This window comes from Balaenoptera borealis, assembly GCF_965194805.1.
Source record: "Balaenoptera borealis genome assembly, chromosome: 3".
In the NCBI taxonomy this organism is placed as follows: domain Eukaryota; kingdom Metazoa; phylum Chordata; class Mammalia; order Artiodactyla; family Balaenopteridae; genus Balaenoptera; species Balaenoptera borealis.
In genome coordinates this window covers 173,496,196-173,521,852 of record NC_138866.1, presented here as the reverse complement: position 1 = coordinate 173,521,852, position 25,657 = coordinate 173,496,196, and the positions used below count along the sequence as shown (strand labels likewise).

General features: G+C 41.0%; 1 protein-coding gene across 30 annotated transcripts in view; it reads right to left on the bottom strand.

Moving 5' to 3' along the window:
* KIAA1217 overlaps nucleotides 1–25,657 on the bottom strand; it is a 498,998-nt gene that overhangs the window by 189,929 nt on the left and 283,412 nt on the right. The window lies entirely within an intron of this gene.

The window sequence follows — 25,657 nt, the reverse complement described above, 5'->3', positions numbered from 1 at the left end:
GAAAATTATCACTCTTAGTTTCCACTTAGTTCAAGATTGGAGGGATGCAAAGCGCTATTTTTAATCACCTTTCTGAAAGCCTGCTACTGTCTTCCTGCTTTTGAAGTCACGTGACAGCGATTTATTTTCCTTAAGCCTGACCTTCCTTATCTGTAAGTGGGGACATTAATAGTATTTAAGTCGCATGGTTGTTGTGAGGATTAATTGAGACTGAGGCATGTAAAACACGATGCACAATTCTTGGCACAGACTAAGAAGACAAATGCTAGGAATTTGAAACTTTAAAAAAAAAAATTGCGTTGTCAAAAAGATGCCTTACTTTAACAAATAACCAGGCAATAAATGTCAAATGTCTTAAAATTTTGTACACCGTTTTGGTTCAGCCATTCTATTTCGAGCAATTAATCATAAGGAAATCTACAATAACCTACAAGGAAACCCCACATGGTGTTGTGTCTGTATATTGTAAAGTGTGCACACAATGGAACCAACCAAATCAAGCAACACTAAGAATGATGAAGTAACTGACTCTGTAACAACACAGAATGAAGTTCACACATATAATCATGTTCGAAAAATGGCACGTTTGGTTTTCTTTTGAGTCTATATGCCTTAAAAAAAAAAAAAGATACATAACAAAACGTTAATCCATGAGGGTTGTGAGAGGGTAAATGATTCTTTTACTCTTTATCTGTTCTAACATTTCTAGAATTTACAAGTATTACTTTTGTAATAAAAAATACAAAATTATTTTTAAAAGTCACCTGGGATTTGGCATCAAATTATTTGCGCTTGCTTTTCTGATTCGCTTCTACCTCCAAAAAACTTAGCATTGAATATGAGTTGAATAGCTACAGATGAATTTAAAACAAAAGGAGAAAAAATGTTTTATTCTTTTGAGAGCCTTAAAAATGAGGAGAGCAATAAGATTATATCCAAAGGCATTGCCTCTGTATCACTTGTAATCTCGCCATTTTGTTTTCTCATGTTGATTAGTATCAGTTGCACCACAAGGGGGCGCCTTGAACTTAGCAAGTACGATAATACAGTCGCCAGCATGATGGAAGGAAGCAGCTGACGTCCCAAGCTTAGGAGGAAACAAGACGCACTCCACACTAACTGCTTTTCGTCAGTCTTCACCCTCTTCAGTATACCTCACAGAGTCCCCTGTACAAACTCACTTTGGAGGTATGTAACCAGTCTTCGAAAGAAACCACAATGGGCTGACCATTTGTGTAGCTGCTACCAATGACAGAAGGGAAAGAGAGTTGATTTAACATTAGTAGCCACTGTGGCAAAAAACTAAAGAGCCCAACAAAGGCAAATGTTGGGGAAACAGTCTTAGAAATAATTCTATCCTAAAGACACAGAGTTCTATCAGCTTGGAGACCAAGCAATTTCAGGTTATTTGGGGTTAAAAAGAAAAAAAAAAGTTACTCAACTGAGAAACCCAAGTGTAATATAATTCTTCTTCTAAAAATGTTTAAAATATTAGAGACGGAATCAAATTAGGTGGACTTGTGAGGCTTTCTAAGTCATGCTAAGATTTATAATTGATATAAGAATGCAGTTGACCCTTGAACAACTTGGGGAGTTAGAGGCATTACACCTCCCACCCCCTGCATAGTTGAAAATCCGTGTACAACTTTTGACTCCCCAGAACTTAACTACTAATAGCCTACTGTTGACAAGAAGCCTTACTGTTAACATAAACAGTTGATTAACACATATTGTGTATGTCATATGTATATCTACATATATTTTAATGCATTCATGACATACCTCTTTCTTAATTTGGGGGGATATTTCTAGGCTATGTGGTTCATTTGCAAGTTTTTTTCAAACTGTTGCAATCTCAAAAAATTTTTCCAATATATTTATTGAAAAAAATCCACGTATAAGTGGACCCATGCAGCTCAAACCCAATGCTGTTCCTGGGTCAACCGTAAGCTTAAAATGTAGGATGACGTCTGAGGATTCTGAAGGATAAACACACAAATAAAAAAGGCTGCAACATGTCACAGAAAGAGTTCAGGGTAGAAATCTTAAGAATTTCTAATTAACTAAAAATCCGAAGTAATTCTGTAGTGAATTTAGGACAGTGGTTGGGAATACAACTTTTCTTTTCTTTTGGAAAGAAAACTGGGCTTGAGCCTCCGTTTCAGCACTTAATATCTGTGAGACTTTGGGCCATGTACCTTGGAAATGCTACCTTCCTTGGTCATGTTGTAGCTTCCTCATCCATAAGATAATAGAAATATTAATAATAAGACTTAAATTACAGTTTGTTGTATGAAATAAGATAACTTATGAAAAACGCTAACCCCAGTGCCTAGCATACAATAAGGCAGCACCTGACTTAATAAGAGCCTGATAAATAATAGGATTGCCACGGCTCTTACCCAGTATGGGGCCAAGGAAAGTGTCTTAACCCCTCTTTGTGCGTGTTCTCATGAGTCAAATGGTGGGAAGGAGTCTGCTTTAAAGAAAAACAAAACCCAAATAAACTTAGTATACTTATGCATACAATGGAGTGCTGGTCTTCAAAGTAGTGGGTTTGCAGGGTCACACAATTTTTTCTATGACCTTGCCATTGTCTGCAAAAACAGATTGTGAAGGAAGCAAGCAAACCTGCCACATGCAGGGCAGACATTCAGCCAGTTCTCCCTGGAGCTGCACCACCATGTTTTTTTTAACATCTTTATTGGAGTCTAATTGCTTTACAATGGTGTGTTAGTTTCTGCTTTATAACAAAGTGAATCAGCTACCACCCTGGTTTACGGTCACTGCTCCCATAGGACAGCCTGTGCCACAGCGACTCTCAATTATCCTAAGACTAACCCTGGTCGCACATCTTCCGTTTGGTGTCTCAATCTCCACCCTTCCCACCTCCTAGAGCAGGAGCCTTAAGTGACGCAATAGATCTATGAGGGATTTGAAAGAGTCGAGTCTCATGGAAATGAAAGGTGTCCGTAGGATAACAAACACTTCGGGGAGCTATTTATAAGACTGACTGGTGTCTCGTGAACAGATCTCCGAGTCCCTTCCCGATCCTCCACGTTCCCACATAACAAAGAGGGAAACGGAAGTCAGCTGGCTTGGAAATATGCCTGCCAGGTGGAGAGCGTTTGGGAAGAGCTAACCCGGGTCATCTCCACAAGGGTGACAGGTGTTCCCCCACCGGGGACAGTCTATGGCCACCAGCATGACCGGCTCCTTGAGAACCCTGCTGACTTTTCCTCCGCAGCATTAATGCCACCGGATACACTGGATATTTTACTTCCTTGGTGGTTTCTTGTCTGTCTCCCCGGCGCCCCCCTGCCCCACACACGAGTGTAACCACCAGGAAGGCAGGGTGTCTCCAGGGCTCAGACTTCCCTTCTAGAATGAATGGATGGAAGGCTGGAGGACAGGAGGTGGTGGTCTCTGGGTGCCTGGGCTTCCTGCAGCCTCTTGACTTGAGGGCTTCCCCCTGGCCCCAATGACCTCGCTGGGTGTGAGGAGTTCAGATTCGTGCCCGAGGGGCCATGCCTACAGCCGGCAGGTGGGCGAGCTCAGGCGCACTCACGCCAGCCTCTCCAGCCACCGCTGCTTCATTCATGCCCCATCAGGGCATTCATGCCCCATCAGAGCCTGCCAGCCCGTCACCCTGACTCCCCCGTGCTCTGTGCTCCTCGGCTGCTCTCACACCTTCTCGAAAGGAGGAAAATCTCCATCTGATACGGAAGTTCTGTTGGGCAGGGTTTCTCTTCCATTTTCACCAAAACCCTCTTGCCCTGGAACACGAAACTCAAGTTCATCAAAAATACTCCAAACCCCTTAAGAAGAGAAAGGCCTTCCAAACCGGAAGTTTCCATTCCTCCTTCATTATACAAAGGCTTTGCAATCCATTCCACCCTTGCTTTAATAGGGGCCAGTCCAGGAAAGTGCTGCAAGAAGCAGCTTTGTGCTTTGTGCCGGAACGGCAGGCGCCAGTTAGCCCTTGCCTCAACCGTGATCTGACTGGACCGTGCCTTGGGAGTAGCCTTCTCGGGCTCGAGACCTGACAAAAGGTAAGAATTTTCGGGGCTGGGGGGAGGGATAAATCAGAAGCTTGGGATGAACATACACACACTACTCTATATAAGGTAGATAACCAACGAGGACCTGCCGTCTAGCACAGGGAACTCTACTCAATACTCTGTGATAACCTATATGAGAGAAGAATCGAAAAAAGAATGAATATATGTGTATGTGTAACTGAATCACTTTGCTGTACACCTGAAACTAACACAACATTGTAAATCAACTATACTCCAAGAAAAATTTAAAAATTAAAAAAAATTTTAAAAACTTTTCCTTAAAAAACTAAAAATAGAATTACCATATGACCCAGCAATCCCACTACTGGGCATATACCCAGAGAAAACCGTAATTCAAAAAGACACATGCACCCCAATGTTCACTGCAGCACTATTTACAATAGCCAGGACATGGAAGCAACCTAAATGCCCATCGACAGACGAATGGATAAAGAAGATGTGGTACATATATACAATGGAATATTACTCAGCCATAAAAAGGAACGAAATTGAGTCATTTGTTGAGACGTGGATGGATCTAGAGACTGTCATACAGAGTGAAGTAAGTCAGAAAGAGAAAAACAAATATCGTATATTAACGCATATATGTGGAACCTAGAAAAATGGTACAGATGAACCGGTTTGCAGGGCAGAAGTTGAGACACAGATGTAGAGAACAAACGTATGGACACCAAGGGGGGAAAACTGCGGTGAGGTGGGGATGGTGGTGTGCTGAATTGGGCGATTGGGATTGACATGTATTCAGTGATGTGTATAAAATTGATGACTGATTAAAAAAAATTTTTTTAAACCTTATAGAAATTTAAAACAAAAAGAATTTTCATAGGGCGGAGAGGTAAGAGAATTTAATTTTAATAGGGAGGGGAGGTGGGGTAAGAAATGGGGTCATTTACTGAGGCCAGTTGGGAATGCAATTCTAATTCCCCTTTTTCTCCCACAGAAAACAGGCACAGAGTCTGGAACCTCTCAGATCCCCAAACCTGCGTCAGAAGTGTGCTGATTCACACCTTCCCAGGCGCTGGCGTCCGCACCACTCTGAGACTCTTGTCTTCCTTGACCTATAGCGAGCAGAGGCTGGCCTTTCCACACACATCTACTCTGGAAGATTCCAGGATGGCTGGCAGAACTATCAAGGGGGGTCCTGCACCCTGTGTGAGGCGGGGGTATGACTCAGTGGTCCAGAAAGTGCTGGGCCGAGAGTAGGAGACGCCCACGCAACGTAAGGTAGCATCAGCCTGGTCCTCAACTGCCTTACGTGTAAAGCACAGAGTCAACCTCTACGGCAGACCTTAGCTCTAGACGCAACTGCCCCCCAGCACCCCTGCCACACCAGAGAGCCCCTCACAAGTCATTCCCAAGGAAGGCTTATTAGCATGTTGGGTCAGAGCTGCAAGCGCTCCATCTCCAAAGCTCCACATGCAGGGGGGAAGAACCTGAAGTCAGAAGGTCCTGGGTTCAAGACCAAGGTTCTGCCCTCATTAACTCTTTTACTTTGAAGGAGTGATTTAACCCGACATTAGGTTTTGTATGGGGCCCATTAAACCAACCGAGTCTCCCTTTCCACATCTGCAAAATGGCAACAGCCATCCTGCAGACCTCACAAGGTCACCACGAAGCACGAATGAGGGAAAGCAGACAAAAGCACTGCTAACTGTAAGGCTCTAAAAATAATAAAGCAGCGGTGTTATGGTTAAGGAGAAGGAGCTTGAGGCATGCACCCAGAAAAGGGCTGCTAAAATGTTTTGCTGCTCAAGGACAAGGTTTGGCTATGCCTATGCCCATCGCAGCTGGCTCTGCAGCAGGGACACAAGACCTTCAACGCGCAGCTTCAATTCACGAGCAGATGAAAATCCAGGCGGCGGAGGTCAGCACCCCCATCCCCAGCTGAGAGCCTGGGCCGCGACGTGAGACTTGCTGTCCTGAGGTCCCGAGACGCATCTTCCCGTGGAGCTGCAATGCTTCCCGACCCCAACCTAACTCCTGGTTGGATCTCCCGTTCTCTGCTGCCACGGGTGTGTGGAGCCCTGTGGATGGGGCTTGGCCAACCTTCCTGACCCAGCCCACACTACTGAGAGCTCAGTGCTGGCCTCCGACCTCATTTCCCAGCTTCTGGCCTATTATTCTCCAGAAACAGCCCAAATACATTATAGGGGCTGAAAATTATTGTGAAAACAAATAAGCTTTACTGGGAGAAAAATCCCTTCTTATACAAATACTCTTCTTGACAGTTCCATTTCACTGCTAAGAGCAAACAAATAAGAGAGTGATGCCATTTCTTAAATTCAGAAGTGGATTACTGTTACTTAAATAGACAAGGAACACAGGCTATGATCAATAGCTAGTGTGTGTGATCAAACCTCATCATTATAGTAAATACAACATGATCGAGGCCATAATTACAAATTAGTATTTTTAACATTGCAATTAAGGTAAATAATCCTTGGAGAAACAAAAACACCACCACCACCGACAACAAAAAAACCCCCAGCTGTAGCTCTCTAGTATGATTTTGAGATTACAGGAGTAGAGTTCATACATTCTTCTAGGTGGGTGAATACTACTGGCTCTCATTTTTAATATCCAGTCAAATTTTTGCGCATAAAATAATCTTTTGAAACAGAAGGTTGGATCCTAGCAGTTCTTCTTGAAGAAGTTTAATACGCGCCCCTCTAATTACAATGAATTAAAATAGAATGTGTGCACATAACAATTCAACTCTAAACAGACCTTCCTAATTGCTTGGAAATAGCAGAAGTAAAAAGTTGAAAACAGGCTCTAAGTACACAAACAGCCTCTAGCCTTACGCTGAAAAACTGACAGACTGTGCTCAGAAGAGAGAAAAGAGCCCTTTAGCAAAAGTAAAAGTTGTAGAGCTCCTATTCATCATGGTCAATATGGAATTTTGTGAGCTGGGCTGCAACCACAGTTCACAATGAGCAGGACACTGGGTGGTGCCATTAAAAAGCTTTCAAAAAAATCATTTAAGAAGATTACCAACTCCCCTTCTAGAACTAGGGCACAAAAACCTTAATGCAGAACTCCTTTGACACTCCTCCCATCCAAACTTCACAGAAATATGTTGAAAATATATGTTGGAACAAACCCGATGAGGAATAATATGTTGAAAGGGAAAGAAAAACAGAAATTGTGACTTACAAACAAAATACAGAGCTACTGTAAAGGTGGTTTTCACCATCAATAAGCTCCAAATCGGTCACAGGCACTTCCATCTGGACCATCCGCCTGGGTTGCCCCACCTCCTGTCCTTGAGAACACTGGGCAGGTGCAATGCTCGAATGTTAACAGCACGGGGTGAAGTGGCCTTCTCTTCCCTCCTCTGAAGGAGGTCCGGTTTGGCAGCTCTGAGGTGCAGTAAAGGGGATGGGGGAACTGCAGTCAGGGAGCAAAGAGGAAACCACACCATGGAGATGAATACTCCTCACTGGTCTGAATACATCCTGCGTGCAAATGTCTCTCCTCTTCTGCCAGGAAGACCCACGAGGCTGCCATGGGTCTGAGGCTGCTGTGTGGGCACATGCGGTCATTCTAGGGCTCACGGGGAGGCCTCAACATCATTTTCACCCTCCAGCACTCCCTGGAGAATCCCAAGAAATTGGCCAGCCACCATTCTCCCCTCCCCCAAATCCCGGCCAAGTCACACTCCGTCCATGGGTTCGCACCCCCAGGCAGGAGGGTTTAGGATAAAGTTGAGAAGGTCACTCACAATTTTCAGACTATTTGCTCCACGGTATTTCAATTCTTAGCCAAAGATGTCTGGCATGGAATCCCCCTCTTTTTGACCCACTGGCCTCTCTCATAATTTACCAAGTATCACGATGGCCTTCTACTTCCTTCACAAAGTTAATAAATCCCACTTGCAGAGCATCAACTAAAGCACAGTGGCAGTTCCTTTGCCTCTGGGTACAGCTACTCACTCTTTCAAGGTAAGGCTGCAGAGCACGAATGACCTTGACTCTGCATTTATTTCGACTGACACTCACCTTCTCAACACGGCTGGTTCTGAAATGTGACTGAAGAGCTCTAAAATCCAGAGCAGAGAACAGAGTTTAAGCAGATAAAGCATTTGATTCGTTGGCAATTAAAAAAAAAAAAAAAGATTTTAAGGGAATGGTGGGGCTCTGGCCACCATAATCTACAACAGGCAGATCAGCGCCCATTTATAAGAAGCGTAAAGCATAGTTTTTAAGTTTTACTTAAAATATACACCACACCTTGCAATTAATTGCATGTAGTGCAGAACTATTATGTGGCCCATGATTGCTCCATGTGGAACACTGGAAAGAAGGTAGAATTTCTATGGACCCAATCACTCTTTAAAGATTATCTTGGGACTTCCCTGGTGGCGCAGCGGTTAAGAATCCGCCTGCCAATGCTGGGAACACGGGTTTGAGCCCTGGTCGGGGAAAATCCCACATGCCGCAGAGCAACTAAGCCCGTGAACTACAACTACTGAGCCCGTGTGCCACAACTACTGAAGCCCATGCTCCACAACAAGAGAAGCCACCGCAATGAGAAGCCTGTGCACCACAATGAAGAGTAGCCCCTGCTTGCCGCAACTGGAGAAAGCCTACGTGCAGCAACGAAGACCCAACGCAGCCACAAATAAATAAATAAATAAGTAAATTTATTAAAAAAAAAAAAAAAGATTATCTTGGTGAGCCACCCTCCTCCCCATTCATCATGCAGATCTTTGATGAAAAGATTTATGATGAAGTGGAATCCAGTGTTTAGCTCTGTTGCAGATTTGTCTGCTCACTTCTTTCCTACTCCAGCGTTGGCTCAGAGGGGGAAGGCAGGCTTCCATTGGGCATACAGAGCTGTCATGCTGATGGGAGGCTCATTCCTGGCACAGAGCTGCATTACACCCCCAGGCAGGACAACACAGCTCTTCCCCCATTGTACCACCATCCACCAGTGTATATGGACCCTTGTCCTGTTCACCAACCACAAGGGTAGGATCTGCCCTATGAGCAGGCAGGATAGTAGCTTGTGGATGGGTTGCGAGAGGAGGAGGGTGATTTCGTGGGCACTAAGGAACCATCATCTTGTTCCAGGAATGCCCCACCAACCTGCCAGCAGAACCCTGCAGATCCCTAGCCCAGCTAAGCAGGGGCTTTGGACTCCATCACTAAAAGCACCAGATACACTGGGAGAGAAACGACAGCAGCCTTATCAGATAGTTAGAACTAGTGTCAATAATTCAGGAGAGCCTTTCTTGAGAGGAGATTTTGGTAAGGTGCGGGAAACGGGATCCAGAAACGAAATCACTGGTGCAAAGGCAACTATTCCTTTCTTCATTGTTTTTCATGAGTTCACGAGCCTAGACCCAAGGTGGGAAAAAGTCCAGTATTCTCACGGGCTCTCCATCTCCCCGTCTCCTACAGGACGAATCTCCCCATCTTACACTGGGCAACAGGGTCAGACTGTGGTTGAGACTGTTGGTATCCCTCCCCTGCCGGCAGTGGCAGAGCACAGCTTCAACCCCCCATATGGTGAACGACCAAATGAAGACATGAATGATGCTGACCTTGGACTGTGCTGTGAAGGTCAGAGTTACAGAGCCTGGCAGGAGCTCCAGAAAACAACGAAGCCCAGGGCAGGGAAGAAAATGAGGCCTCTTAGACGGGAAGAAAGGAAGCTAGCTAGAAATCTTTGAAGGGTTAGATTCCAAAAATCTATTTACAAACCACATATTCACTCTTCCAAAAAATAGCAGTTGAAATATATGGCCCATTAAGGTCTCATCAACCATAAACATCACATATCTACTGTTAGCTAGCTCCAATGAATGTAGGAGGATGGGATTTGGAAACCAGCTGTTTTATGAAATTTCTTTTGGTTCTAACACTTAACCTCATGCTAACAAGACTAAAACTGAGGCTCACTAACACACTACAGAGGAAATCCACATCCTGATTCAAGGTCAACTCTTAATGGGTTAAAAAAAAATTTACTGTGTCCCTCCAGAGATGTCAAAAATTAAATAATGGAAGCAGAGTTTCCTTGATTCTTCTCTGAAGGAGAGTTTTTCTTAATTACTGGTGTTTTATGGTCGTCTTGGGTAGTCTGAACTGATCGTGAAAACACATCGAAAGTATGTAGTCCATAAAAAGACTTTTTAAAAGTACAAACAGGCAAGATAGGTTTATCAAATAACTGTCTCAGAACGAAAATGCAATAAAAAATTATCTTTACATACAATAGAAGTCACACTAACTTTGCTTCGGTTATTTCCTGATCTAAATCAGACTGCCTCCCCTCCTTCTAATTTCATAAAGACTACCCCACAGCTGCTACTGGAGTTACACGATATGGAAGATTATTATCCTTCTGAGTTGATGTCATCATTGTTTAGAGGCCAGGTCATAGTTTTTAAAACCAGGAAGCATCTGCAGCATATAAAATTACTTTCAACTTCTGAAGCTTCTAGGCCTAAAGCCAAAAGGTAATGAGTTACCTCAAAAATATTTTCTTCTCTTTCTTTAACAACAACAAAAAAAATATTTGGAGGATAGGGGGTGAAACAAAGCGATGTACACCACGTAACCCAGGGGTGATGAGTAACTACCTATCATGCCTGCTTTTAATCTTCTTATTTTCTGTTACCTGTCTTTTCCTCCAGGATCAGAATTCTTTTCAACATCAGTTCCCCGCAAAGGCCTGCTCTTCAGCACTCTTTGGGGGAGGGAGGAGGTAAAGGCATTCTGGGCCCACAAGCTTTTCATTATTGCTTAAAGTTCTTTTCTGCTGACCATGATTGTACATGGACTTGCCAACGATCTCTGTTCAGGAGAGAGATTCAATTCTTTTTAAGAAGAAAAATCATTGGGTGCTTTCTTTCTCCATGAAACTCTCATAATCGAAAGACGTTCAATGCATCCAGCAAGTGACTCATTTTCCCTTAATGGCTTTCAGATACTGGCATGCCCCTTCCAACGTTTACAATTCCACTACTCCAAGCAGAGGAGGTAACACAGCCTCAGGTTATACGAGGAAGGTGCCACGTCAGTGCGTCTGGTAGAACCAGCTGGCCAGGTGGCGCAGGAGGGTGTTTAAGAAAGAGCACAGGCTTGGAATCAGACTGTCCGGGATATATACACTGCCTACCAAATAACTTAGCCTGACTGAGCTTCAGTCTTCTTGCCTGCAAAATGGGAAACCACCACGTAGCTTATCCAGAGTTTCAGTGAGGAGTAAATGGAATCACTTCTGTGCCTGGCACATGGTCCATGTGCAATAAATACTTTTGCTTTGCTCATTCCAACAAACCCTGCTAGAATACACAGAGATCTTAGGGGATCCCCAGGCTATGGGGGTGGTTTTCAATATTACACATTGGCTGATTCTGGCGGTCATTTTTTCTTTCAAATGACCAAGGTTACACGTTCTTCACAAAATCTCTAAGTGAATATGTATCTGTTGATAATCAGTGTAACCTCCTATAGAAATACTGGAGCCCAGCTTATTCTGGTGAGCTGGAACTTGCCCAGAGCACCATGTACCCTTGCTGGGGCCCCATGTTTCTCCCCAAAGTCATTGGTTTTCATTGAACCCACTGCCCAAGGAATGGGTATGAGACTTTGGTCTGCTTATTCTTGAGATCTACTCTTAACTTAGATTTTCTGGTTTCCTTATCTACAAGATCCTACAGAACGTGCAAGAGGTGGCTTTCCTGACCATATATGATATTTCTTTTTTCCCCAAGATCTAATTCTTAAGCTCTCACTAATTTTTAATTTTTTAAAAAATGTAATCACTTCCCTTTATCCTTAGGTAGTTTTTACCAAAAATACAAAATAATTTTAAAAGATCTCTTATGCCCTTATATAAATCATATATATGTATATATGTGTGTATATATATATATACATATATAGATAGATACACCCTCATATAAATAAGATACACTTAGATAAGTAAATAGAAATACTTATATACTTACATATAATAAGATATATAAATACTCATATAAATAAGAGTATTTATACTCTTATAAATACAGAGTATAAAGCAAAGAGCTATCTGTTGCGAGCATATACTCAAGGTCAACATATATGTCCATTTGCTACACTATTCTAAAGCCACTGTATCCACGAGCAATAACAATTCACATGCACTTACACATTTCTAGCTACTTGTGTATATCAAGTTATATAGCAGGAAGTTCCCCCAAAGTTGCATAAAAGTCAAACAAATTTTAATGGAATTATAGTTTTCATTTCTTAACTAGTTAATTATTAGGACTATACCAATGCTTTTATTTTCATTTGTAATTTATCTTCAGTTAAATTTTCACCATTTAGCGTACGGCTGTAAAATAACTTTGAGTCTAGTATGTCAATATTGAAATGAACTAGAGTAACTTCTCTTTTAGAAGTAACTTTATTGGTAATCCTTTCAGGATAAGAATAATCATACCCTAAGTTCACTGGGTGAGTAATTACCTCTTAGTTGATAGCAGTGTTCCCCAGGTCAAGGAATGATATGTGAATGGCATATACACAGGGATCCTATCCTGTTTATTCACCTCAAAACTCAGCATTTCTTCACAAAACCGACAAGGAAATTGAGTATCTTTTTGTGTATGTGCGTGCTTTGTACTTTGGGTTTTGTTTCTTTTTTTTAAATTAGTACTCCCTCTTTTATTCTATTACATATTTTTCATTCTCCCTCCTCCCATGCTAATAGAGTAATACCCAGCTATGAAAACAAAATGTCTTAAAAACAAAAATTGTGATGTAAAAGTGTATGGCTTTTTCCACGGCATAACCCGGATCATTAATCTCCCGCTCACCCAGTGCCAAGAGCGGTCAAAGCTGGCACGTATGTAAAAAATAAATGTACCAAGTTTCCATGTCTTTCTTCCTCTGAGAAATGTGAGGAAAGTGTTGAGTAAGACAAGTACTCCAGGGCAGAGGATGTGAAATAATCTAAACGGCTCCCCTTCCTCCCATTTTCCAGACCTCTGAGTGTTTATCTGGTGGAGTCTTCAAGAGCGTCTGGTGAGAAAGATCACGTACTGTGTCTTTGAGGAAATAAATCCACATCTCAAGCTTCGAGGTCTGAAAATGTCCATGGAAAACACACCTTTCTGGATGCCAGGTAGAGGGAAATCAATTTAAGAAAGTAAACATCTCTCACCAAGTGGCTGCCACTTTTGTCCTTCGACTTCTCTTGTGGATCCCGTGGCTGCCTGAACTTGAAATGGGGGAGACTTGAGGTCTCGAGACCAGTGAGCAATTGCTGTAATTTATTTTTAAAGCAATCATCTGGACTTCTATTCTGTGCCTGAACACTTACTAAGCCATCTCACAGTTACTGACAACAGTAAAAGTCTGACCGGGAAGTCCCTTCAGATTCTAAAACTTTTCAATTCAGACATATTCACATGGGTAATAGTCGTGTGGGTATATTTTACTAATTAAAAATGAAAAAAACCTGAATGCCCATTGACACATAAATGGACGAAATGTGGTCTATACACACAATGGAATATTATTCGGCCTTAGAAAGAAGGAAATGCCGAAACTTGCTACAATATAGATGAACATTGAGGGCATTATGCTCAGTGAAATAAAAGCCAGTCACAAAAAGACAAATACTCTATGATTCCACTTATGTAAGGTACTTAGAGTAGTCAGTTCACAGAGACAGAAAGTAGAATGGATGGCCAAGAGGCACATGAAAAGATGCTCAACAACACTAATTATTAGAGAAATGCAAATCAAAACTACAATGAGGTATCATCTCACCGGTCAGAATGGCCATCATCAAAAAATCTACAATACAGCAGAAACTAACACAGCATTGTAAAGCAATTATACTCCAATAAAGATGTTAAAAAAAAAAATCTACAAATAATAAATGCTGGAGAGGGTGTGGAGAAAGGGAACCCTCCTACACTGTTGGTGGGAATGTAAATTGGTACAACCATTATGGAGAACAGTATGGAGGTTCCTTAAAAAACTAAAAATAGAGCTACCTTATGATCCAGCAATCCCACTCCTGGGCATATATCTGGAGAAAACCATAATTCGAAAAGATACATGCACTCACATGTTCACTGCAGCACTATTTACAATAGCCAGGACATGGAAGCAACCTAAACATCCATCGACAGAGGAATGAATGGATAAAGAAGATGTGGTACATATATACAATGGAATATTACTCAGTCATAAAAAGGAACGAAATAATGCCATTTGCAGCAACATGGATGGACCTAGAGACTGTCATACTGAGTGACGTAAGTCAGCCAGGGAAAGACAAATATATAATATCACTTATATGTGGAATCAAAAAAAATGGTACAAGTGAACTTATTTACAAAACAGAAATAGAGTCACAGATGTAAAAAACAAACTTATGGTTACCGGGGGGGAAAGAAGGGGGGCATACATTGGGAGATTGGGATTGACATATACACACTACTATATATAAGGTAGATAACTAATAAGGACCTACTGTCTAGCACAGGGAACTCTACACAATACTCTGTAATGAACTATATGGGAAAAGAATCTTAAAAAGAGTGGATATATGTATATGTATAACTGATTCACTTTGCTGTACAGCAGAAACTAACACAACGGTGTAGATCAACTATACTGCAATTAAAAAAAAAAGAAAGAAAGAAAGTAGAATGGTGGTTGCCAGGGGCTGGGGAAGGGGTCTGGGGAGCTGTTGTTTAAAAGGTATAGTGTTTCAGTTTTACAAGATGAAAAGGTTTCAGAGATTAGCTGTATAACACTGTAAATATACTTAACACTACTGAACTGTACACTTAAAAATGGTTAAGATGGTAAAAATTTTGTGTTATGTGTATTTTACCACAATTAAGTATTTTAAAAATAATAAAATCCTGTCAACTGTCAAAATAAATAAAATGAGAGAGAGAAAAAAAGTGAACAAGAAAGAGTAACCTCTAGCCAGGGTTCTCTACAAAGTATCTAGATATATAAGGAGGGCTCAAATGGCAAATTATTCCTAGCATATCATTTGTGATGTGGGAGCAAGTCCTTGCCTGTGTATTTAGTGAAAGCTAAGTCTTACCTTAAGGGCTTGCTCCAGAGGGACATGGCTCTGGACCCAATCAAGTTCGAATGAAGATCTTGGCTACATTTCATTTGGCCTGATGGTCCCTTTGGTATTTCCCCAATCTTTTGATTCCTTGAGATATTTAACCATGCTCTTACCCCAAATGCTGGACTATGTATGGATGCCCTTTGGATAAGCTCGCTGAGGTAAGACTGTGCTGAGTCTATGCGGCCCTTCTTATTTGAGGTGAGTGTGATGTGCAGGCAAATACTGTCGTATTGGTACCAAGTGGGCAGTTCCATGCTGGGTTGAGGGAAACTCAAGCCAAGCACTACAACTGTCTCTCAAGTACCATCTGCCATAGCTTTTCACTGACCCTTCTTACGTACCGAAGGAAGACACAGGTGTTCATTTTCAGTGCTAATTGTCGGTGCAGAAATCACTATGCTTGGTGTCTCGCCCACACTGCTTCTCTGACTGGGGTCTGGGACTAATAAGGACCCATGTTTGTTTAATCGAAAAGAAGCAATCAAACTGCCTGTTCAGATTAAGATGGATCTACCGCCTGGACAGTTGATACGGGATTCTCGGAGATCGTCTGCAGGGCCGATTCTGAGATAAGAACAGTTCTTTATTGTAGCAACTCTTTGAATCCACCGTCTGTTTTAACTCAAAGTAGGATCCAAGACACAAATCCTACCATTAAACATATGGAAGACAGATAGAAAGAAATCTCATTTATTTTCTCTCCACATAAATGGTAAGGTCTCTCCTTTGAACTATAACATGTACAAATAAGGAGATTTTAAAGCAGGGACTGTTCTCTGACCACGTTTAAGCACAGATCTGTGTAAAATAAAAAGTTAAAAGTTATATTCCTATTATTAAAAGTTCACCCTCTTTTAGAAAATACTTAATTAGCTCAGGGGGAAAAAGATCCTTCACTACTCACATTATTAAGTAAAGCGTTAGGTTTCCACATTCCCCAACCATAAGATCAGAACTGACTCTTGGAATCTACCCCAAAACCTCAACTTCCTGCTCTGCAAGATTTACCTCGGAGAGTGAAGAGGTCCCAAACGTTGCCAAAAAAGACCTTTAAACGAAATCAATCAGATCAGGGCAACCCATAACTCTGTTTGATATGCCACATACTAAAAGACATGGCACAGAAACACTAATACTTTCCTGGCTGATCTACAAATGCGCAAATAGATACAGTAATGTCTTATTTACGGAACACTGCCACAGAAGTGAGATTTCCAGATAAGATTTTTAAAATATCTTTTTAGACGCTATTTTAAAAAAAATCACCCTATTTATTTTTAATTTGGCCTACACCCAATCAAAAAAGTTAATTCTTTTTTGGATGACACGATGTCGGCATGAACATTAGTTCTGATGTTAATAGAGACAATTGAAAACAGAGGTCCCTTCATTAAGTAGCCTCAAAACGGGGTGCCTATGAGTGGAGCAGAACAGAACCTTCCCCTTGCTTGACTCATATCTGAAACTACTGCAACTCAAACATACTGGAATTGGAGAAGGAAGAAAAAAGCAGTTCAACGGAACCAAACCGAGCTCAGGAACAGACTCAGAAACAAGCAGAATCTGGCTCTCACAAGGTGGTATTTCGAATCAGCGGGAAAAGATTAATTATACAGTCAGTGGTAGTGGCGCCATTGATTAGCTACTTGGAAAAAGAAATTAGGCTGGATGCCTATCAAACTCCTTACCTCAAAACACACTTCAGAAGCGTCAAATATTACAACCTAGGAAAGTTAAACTCTAAAGAAAAGTACTAGAGGGCTTCCCTGGTGGCGCAGTGGTTGAGAGTCTGCCTGCTAATGCAGGGGACACGGGTTCGAGCCCTGGTCTGGGAGGATCCCACATGCCGCGGAGCAGCTAGACCCGAGAGCCACAATTACTGAGCCTGCGCGTCTGGAGCCTGCGCTCCGCAACAAGAGAGGCCGCGATAGTGAGAGGCCCGCGCACCGCGATGAAGAGTGGCCCCCGCTTGCCGCAACTGGAGAAAGCCCTCGCACAGAAACGAAGACCCAACACAGCCATAAATAAATAAATAAAATTAAAAAAAAAAAAAAAAAAAAAGACAGAGCTGGAAAATACATTTGAAAAAAAAAAAAAGAAAAGTACTAGAATAAAACACAAACAATTTTTTAATATGTCATATTTCAACAGGGGTGCCCTTCCTAAAAACACAACTCTACAGGCAGACATATGAAGGAAAAGATTTCTAAATTGGATTACACGCAATTTTTAAATTTCTAGGGAAAAAAATTTCCGCCAACAAAGACAGACTGGAAAACTATTTGCAACAAGTATGATAGAAAGTTAATTCCTTAGTTTATGACTCCGTCTTGCAAATCAATGAAGAGTCATCATCCAATTAAAAATGAGCAAAACCACAAACTGAAACCTTATGCACACACACAAATCAACTAATTAACAGGAAAATCAACCTCAACATCACTCATTTTAAAAAGATAAATCAAAACAATGAGTGTCTTTTTTTATCACTTATTAGATTTGCAGAATTTTTAAAAATTTGATACCCAGGGTAGCAACAATAGAGAAAACAGCATCCTTATATGTTGCAGGGATATTTAAGTTGGTTCAAACTTTCTGGTAAAAATCTGTAAATGTTTTGATCAATTCCACTTTTAGAAATTTACCCTATAGAACAGCTGGGGGAAAAGACTTAGATACATGAACAGAATGAGAACAGTGACCAAAACACAGGTGTTGCAGGTTGAGAGAGGTGGAAACACAGAAATGATCATTGATTTAAAATTACGATACTCTATACAGGATACTGATTTAATATTATGATAATCTATACAGCAGTAAACAATCTAGACATTAAAGAATGAGTTGATTCTGTATAACCTGATGTGGTCATACAGAAGATCGTCATATGTGGTCATATCTCGAAGATGCACCATTAAGAAGCAAAGTATAGAACAACTGTATATAATTTATATAAACGTAAAAAGAAGCTATGCATGTATCTACTGGGACATGCATGTACCATCTTTAGAAAGGATCCAACAAGAAATTATTAACAATGGTTACTTTTGGATAGAGGGACTGAGAATTGAGGGTAGAAGCTTTTAATTTGTGGGTGTATGCATGGGCTTCAGGTATGATTTGAAGATTTTACCATGTACTTATGTTACATTTAATTTAAAAAATTAGCCTCCTTTCTGCTGTCAGCTGCCATCTTTCTGTTGTCATAGCCTTCTACGAAATTGGGCAAGTGTATAAGGTAGGTGGCTGTCGCTCTAATTGAAATGTTTAGGCGTAGGGGCAATCATTTTCTCCACATCTGAATTTATGGCTATATTCCAGATGTTTGTGGCTGCTGTTCTCTGCGCTGGTGACCTTGTACACATCTGAACACAGAGCTCAGCGGCTACTCTCAGGTCTACAGCGGATGGTGCTTCTCAAAAACAAGCTGACTTCCTGCAAAGGCCACAGGGCTATGCCCTGGAGCATAATTTCATGCTCGTAATAACAGTCTGGTAGACTTCCTTAAATTTTAATTATTTGTCCAAGATCTGTATATCGGCACTCCTTTCAAGCAACATTAATTATTACAAAGGGCAATCTTCTAGGAACAAAGGATATTTTTACTCTATGCAACTATCTTTAGTTCAGAGTCCCAGAATGTTGACACTAAAAGGAATTTTCGAGGCCATCCAGTTCAACCCACACGTTGAAGAGACTGGAACCAAAGTTAAATGCCCCGTCTGAAGTCACCAGTTAGCAACTGGCAGAGCCAGTGGGAAATCCTTGATCTCCCGAATGCCAGTTTTGTGCTTTTTTGCTTTAAAAACCATATTGAGGAAATCTAAACTACAGCCTCAGTTCATAAAAATAAATATTAAAAGAGCCATAGGATATGACATACAGTATGAAAGGAAATATACTTTGTTTTCCTGATTCAGTTTCCTACAGTTTTCCCAGGAGTGTTGGGTTCAGATAAGGGAGAATCTATACTTATCTAGAAGTGGAAGTAATGAGATAAACATCAAGTCTCCACTGAAAAGGAAAGCAAAAGGAGAACTCAGCTCCGCATAGTGATTTAAATACAATTTAAATAAAAACAACTTTGTGAAGTCTCTTTTTCAGGAATAGAGGAGTAGGAATCACCTTGGCATGACAATCTCCCAAGTGACCTCCTGATTGTCATCTCAACAGGGGTTTGATAAAGATTTTGCCTACATGCAGAAGACATGAAAAAGGGAATCCTATTACATACGATGACAGAATGCTTCCAGAAAGAAAGAATAAGTTCATTTGCAAGCTGGGACCCTGAGTCCCACGGTAGCCCAGGAAGAATGCATTTCTTGGTTTTCCTTTTGCACAATGATGGCTGGTTATTTTGACCGGAATAGGAGAACTATTACAAGCAGCTCTAATCCATATGGACGTGGCATCCTAGTGAGCATAACACAATTATCTACAAGGAAGGGAAGAGCAAAGCAGTCAGAGAACAGGATGTGTATTTTGAGGATTATATGACAGAGAACTATCTCCACATAACATGTGTCAGACACATTTTCACACACACACAGTCAAAGAATATTTCCACCATTAAAAAGCTGGATTGAATGCTGAGTTACTTCTGCTTACTTGAAAATAATGTCCAAGCAAATCTTATGATTCCTTGTGAGGTGGCTATCACAGAAGAAAAGAACATTCAACTAAATGTGAGATAGTCAACTCAATGACAGAAGGAAGCTGTCTGGAGAGTTCTTTTGATGGCAGTTTAAGGCCAAAGGAGGCTCCCAGGAGTAGACTTCACCGTGAATCAGTCTGTTTGGGTCAGGGGAGCCTTCGGCCCCATGATGGGCACCGTGGGGATGGGAGGGGAGAGATGCGAGTTGGGAGAGAATTAGCACAGCAGTTGTGGTTGAATTCACGCTCCTCCAGGATAGTGAACAGACCAGGCAGTCCTCCTTCCTACCTGATCCCAAACGGCCTAGCGATCAAGTCCTGATTAGATTCTCCTTTCATCCTGTGTAGAACTGCACAGCCTGCAGTAGGACATCATGATACTGTCAGTCCTTGGAATTAGCTAGACTGATGAACACACTCGCAACTATGACCCTGCTATCCTGGCAAGCAAGGGGCAGCAGAGAGAAGACGGCGCCAGAGGCCAGGAAAGACTCTGTCCTGTGAGACAAACCCTGGCTTTGATGGGATACTGCTCTTCCGCATGGTAGGCTATGTCTCCCGTAACTACACCCCCTAAATGTAATCAAATTGTGGAAAATACTAAAAGTCTCAGGCAGACCCGGTGCAGTCTTGGTCTAGAACTTTCTCACTGTGCCATCCTGAGTGAGTTAGCCGACCTCTAAGGATCTTCCTTTCCTCCTCCGTAAAATAGTGATAATAATACCCATTGGAGAGCTGGGAAGATTAGAATTGAAACACATATAACGCACGTGACCTAGTTCCTGGTTATTGGTACCAGTAGTACCAAAATTCCTGATTATCATCTTACCTGTGAGTTTACTAGCTTCTGGACCTAGTAATTCAACAGGTCCATGGAAGGCTAAGGCCAAGCCCCAAATACACTACTTTGACAGTAAGAAAGCAAATCCTTTACAAAGGATGGCACGGGATTTCTTTACACTTAGAAGGCTGATTTTCTTTAAGTTGGAATTTTAGATTCAGGTAATAACTAATGAACTATATTTGAAGATTTTTTTGAAAGGCCAAAAATTGGGTGGCAATACCCAAAAGGGGAAAAATATATTCAATGACTGAATTGCAATGTTACAACCCAGAAAAAAAACATATTTTCTGTGCTGATAAAGAGATGTCTAAAAAGGGATAATATATGCAAGAAAAAGAAGTTAAGAAGAGATGGAGAAGGTATGGGAGGAGAAATGATTATTTGAGAAGCTACTTTGTGTACCTGATTCCTATCAGGGTCTTTCACATGTAGTATTTTATTCAGTTCACACAAACCTGAGAAAAATATGTTTCTTCAATTTATACATAAGGAAACCAAGCTTGAAAACTTGCTTTAAAAAGCTGGTTCAGGCATAAACCTGGATCTAAGTGTGTCACTTGGACTCAAAGTTTTCCTTCTCCATGAAAATAAAATTTATTCTAGAAACATTAGTTTACATTTTTCTAGATGTCGTTCTAAAAGAGTTTCCACATGATTCTGTTAAGATGAAATTACAATTCCTTAAGAGTCATTTGTATTGTAAGAATCAATTCTGTCTAAATTTCAAAGCCACAAGAAAAGAACCAAGGATATAAAATGTCTTAAAAATTGACAATCGTTTAAAAGGAACATGTAAAATATATAATTTATATTATGTGAAAAGAAAACCCATTTCAAACCAGTTTTAGGTTAGACACAGAGGAATATCTTGAGCATCCAGGTCAAAATTATAAAATAAATATGCTCGACATCTTAAAAACTTGATAGCTGCCTGTCTCTGAAGGATTAAATTTAGCCAAGCTTGAAGGCAATAATTTCATGAGCTTGTTTCCAGAATGTGCACATCCTGCAGGACTTGAAGAGTCCGTCTGTCCTCCAGAAGGAAGGGGCCATTCACGTCATTTGTTTCAGTGCCACTTAGGTGAGACCCCCCAGGACTGGGGCATGCGGGCTAAGAAGGTTGCTGAAGTCCCATAATGGGATGGTAAGTATTCTGAAGGGTACAGCCAAAGGCCTTGAACTTCAGATACCAGAATCACCTGGGAAGGTTCCTGAAGGAATCTTTGACAGAAGAACCTAGAAAATAACCCACACTGGGACAGAGACTACTCCTCACTTCTGGTGACTTTTATGCCGGACTCAGCATTTGTTGGTTGCCTTCTAGACTTCAGACTCACTTAAGTTAAATTTAGAAAACACTTTGAGAGATTACAATGTCCAATTCATTGCTGAAACTTGGCAAAAAGTCTAGGAAAAAGACAAATGCAAAAATGTTAAGTCTGCAGATTAACAAATTGCTATGCGTCTTGCTCCCACAAAGCGAGGTATGCGTGAACGGTCCAACCCAAGGTGATAAGCCACAGGTCACGGAAGAAATAATGTGTGCACAGCATCCATTTTCCAGACCCCTTTCCAAGCATCAAAATTGCATTCCGTCATTATCAGGAAGTCTTTGGTTTCTAGTAAGAAATAGCTTATGAGATGCAGTATATCTTTCAAAAACGCATTACTTATAAATATATTTTTAAATTACTGAATTGAATAAATTAGTATGAAAAATTATAACAAATACAAAACAACACTATGGAATCTCATAGAGTTTGGTCCAGGTGATGACTAACAAATCCCAGGGTTTACAATAGTCTATGAAGCACTGTTGAAAATGTTGTCAATTACTGGTTGGTTCACTGAGTAATTTTGTTTTCTCTTTTTTTTTAAGATTTTTTTTTTTTTGATGTGGATCATTTTTTTAAAAGTCTTTATTGAATTTGTTACAATATTGCTTCTCTTTTGTGTTTCGGTTTTTGGCCGTGAAGCATGTGGGATCTTAGCTCCCCGACCAGGGATCAAACCTGCACCCCTTGCGTTGGAAGGTGAGGTCTTAACCACTGGACCACCAGGGAAGTCCCTCACTCGGTAATTTTGTAGTAAAAGCTGTGAAAGAATCTGGGTGAGGCGATGCTTACTGTGCTTGCTATGTTCTAGAAGAAGCAACTGAGGATACTTATGCTGGGACAGGTGACATGGGACTTTTATGGCAGACTTCTGTCTGTAGAAGTAAAGGCCCTCATTTGAAAATAATATTTTTTATTGTGGTAAAATATATTACATAGAATTTACCAATTTAACCATTTTGAAGGGTGCAGTTCTGGCATTAAGTACGTACACATTGTTGTGCAAGCATCACCATCATCCTTTTCAGTTTTCCCAAATGAAACTCTGTACCCATTCTTCAGTAACTCCCCCTAGCCCCTGGCATCTGCCATGCTACTCTTGTCTCTAAGAATCTGACCATTCTAGAAATCTCACATGAGTGGAATCATGCAATATTTGTCTTTTTGTGACTGGTTTATTTCACTTAGCATAATGTTTTCACGGTTTTTCATGTTGTAGCCTGTGTCAGAATTTTCCCTCCTTTTTAAGGCTGAATAATACTCCATTGTACGTATGTACCACACTTAGTTTAGCCATTCCCCCAATGATGAACACTGGGTGGGTTGCTTCCACCTTTTAGCTCTTGGGAATAATGCTGCTATGAACATGGGCACACAGATTTCTGTTTGAGTCCATGCTTTTGCTTATTTTGGGTATACATACAGAAGTGGATTTGCTAGATCCGATGGTAATTCTATGTTTACTATTCTGAGGTACTGTCATCGTGTTTTCCACAGCGGCTGCAGCATTTCAGTCCATCAGCAATGCACAAGGGTTCCAATGTCTCCACATCTCCACCAACACTGTTATACTTGCATGCTCTCTTTCTCTCTCTTTTCCTGTCTCTCCTCTCCCTCCTTCCTTCCTTCCTTCCTCCCTCCCTCCCTCTCCCTTCCTTCCTTCCAATAGCCATCCTAAGAGTGTGAAGTATTATTTCATTGTGGTTTTGATTTGCATTTCTCTAATGACTAATGACGTTGACCATCTTTTCATGTACTTATTGGCCATTTGCATATCTTCTTTGGAGAAATGCTTATTCAACTTCTAATAAGAAACATAAAGTGGTCCCTGCTCCCTGCTCTGGGCTAGAGCTCCTAAAACCCTTGTAATTTCCTAAGTGATATAGGAGCATCTTTTGTTATAATATTTGGGTTCTGTCCCCAGCTCCTGCAACAGTTCCAGAATGATAAAGGTGAAAGCAGCCTCTTTTGTTATTAATAACAAGCCTCTTTCAAGCACGTTAGAGTTGTTAATGAGGTGACTTCTGGAAAGCCCATGGGATGAGGGTGCTGGTTGCCAGGGGCACTGACCCTGTAATTAGAGAGTTGGAACTTTTAGCCCCACCCCCCAACCTTCAGGGAAGGAAGATTGAATTTATCACCAATGGCCAGTGATTTAATCAATCACGACTATACAAAGAAGCCGCCATAAAAACCCTAACCAAAGAAATCTGGAGAGCTTCTGGGCCTGTGAACAAGAATGCATTCATGTTCTGGAAGGGTGGCACATGCCAGACTTCACAGGGACAGAAGCTCCTGAGCTGAGGACCCTTCCAGACCTCACCCTACGCACCTCTCCTTCTGGCTGTTCATTTGTATCCTTTAATACATCCTTTGTAATAAATTGGTAATAGTAATTCAGCTGTTTCCTTCTATTCTGTGAGCCATTTTTGCAAATTATCAAACCTGAGGAGGGAGGATATGAACCTCCAATTGGTAGCCAGGCCAGGCAGAAGTTGCGGGTCACCTGGAACCCACTACCTGTGACTGGAGTCTGAAGCAGGATGGGAGGCAGACTTGTGGAACTGAGCCCTTAATCTGTGGGGTCTGTACTAACTCTGGGGAGTTAAACTGTAGGATAAGAAATTGGTGTCCACTGAGAATTGGAGAATTGTTTGATGTGGAAAACCCCACATATCTAGTGTCAGAAGTGAAGTATTGAGAAGGAAGAGTTTTTCCTTTTACAAGTCTTTTGCCCATTTTCGAACTGGGTTCAAAAAAAATGTTGTTACTGTTTAGTTGTAGGAGTTCTTTATATAAACTGGATAGCAATCCCTTCTGAGATAAATGATTTGCAAATATTTTCTCCCATTCCATGGGTTGCCTTTCACTCTACTGATAGTGTCCTTTGTTGCACAAATGTTTAAATTTTGAAATCCAATTTAATATATTTTTTCTTTTGTGGCCTGTGTTTTTGGTGTCATATCCAAGAAATCATTGTCAAATTCAATGTCATTAAATTTTTCCCTTATGTTTTCTTCCAAGAGTTTTATAGTTTTAGCTCTTATATTTAGGTCTTTGATCCACTTTGAGTTAATTTTTGTATATGGTGTGAGGTAAGGCTCCAAGTTTTGGATATTCAGTTTCCACAGCATCATCTGTTGAAAGACTGTCCTTTCCTCATTGGACAGTCTTGGCATGCTTATTGAAAATCATTTAAATAATAATTTTTTAAAAAGCATTTTCTAAGTAAGCAACTCAAGCTCATAACAGAGTCTGTACCATATCTTAAAGCAAAATCTGCACAGACCTTTATATTTAATATTTACCTATTACTTATAGATAATGCAACAATGTGGTCCTCCTACCCTGAGCCAGGTCCTGGGTAAATCAACAAGGACAGAGTGCTGAACAGGATGGGGTCACATACCCATGTCCATGTTGTGAAGGGTGAGACAGACACAGAAACCCACACTTAAGATCTTTTGTGCTAAGGGCAAGATTAGGAGATCTGCACATATTCTAAGGGAAAACAGCAATGCTCTACAATGCTTGTTTTGTAGAAAAGGTTTTTGCCAAATATAATTCTTAAATACCCTTAGCCAAAGGCACAACTGGACAGTAGACAAAAATTGAATGTTGTGCTGTCTGAATATGTT